Source organism: Fulmarus glacialis, unplaced genomic scaffold (genome assembly GCF_000690835.1).
Source record: "Fulmarus glacialis isolate BGI_N327 unplaced genomic scaffold, ASM69083v1 scaffold6743, whole genome shotgun sequence".
Classification (NCBI taxonomy): domain Eukaryota; kingdom Metazoa; phylum Chordata; class Aves; order Procellariiformes; family Procellariidae; genus Fulmarus; species Fulmarus glacialis.
The window spans coordinates 12323-12629 of NW_009200946.1; positions in this window are offsets into that span (position 1 = coordinate 12323).

Consider the following 307-nt stretch of genomic DNA (forward strand, 5'->3'; position numbering starts at 1 on the left):
GGGAGTTGGACTCCGATGATCCTTATGAGTCCCTTCCAACTTGAGATATTCTATGTCTCCCAGCCTGGCCGTGGGAGCCGGGACGCAGCATGAGTGACCTGGGGCTTGTGGCCATCCCTGGAGTGTGTGGGACGAGAGCTGCGTGCAGGGAGACCCGGTTGCGTGCTTGCACCTTCCTGCGTGCTGTGTCAGGCGGGTGCTGAGCCAACAGGCTTGGAAATGGTGGGGGCTGGCTGCTCTGCGCTTCGCTCCTCAGCCATCCGAGCTTCAGGGACCTGCAGGGCTGGCGGCTCGGGCTGTATTTGAC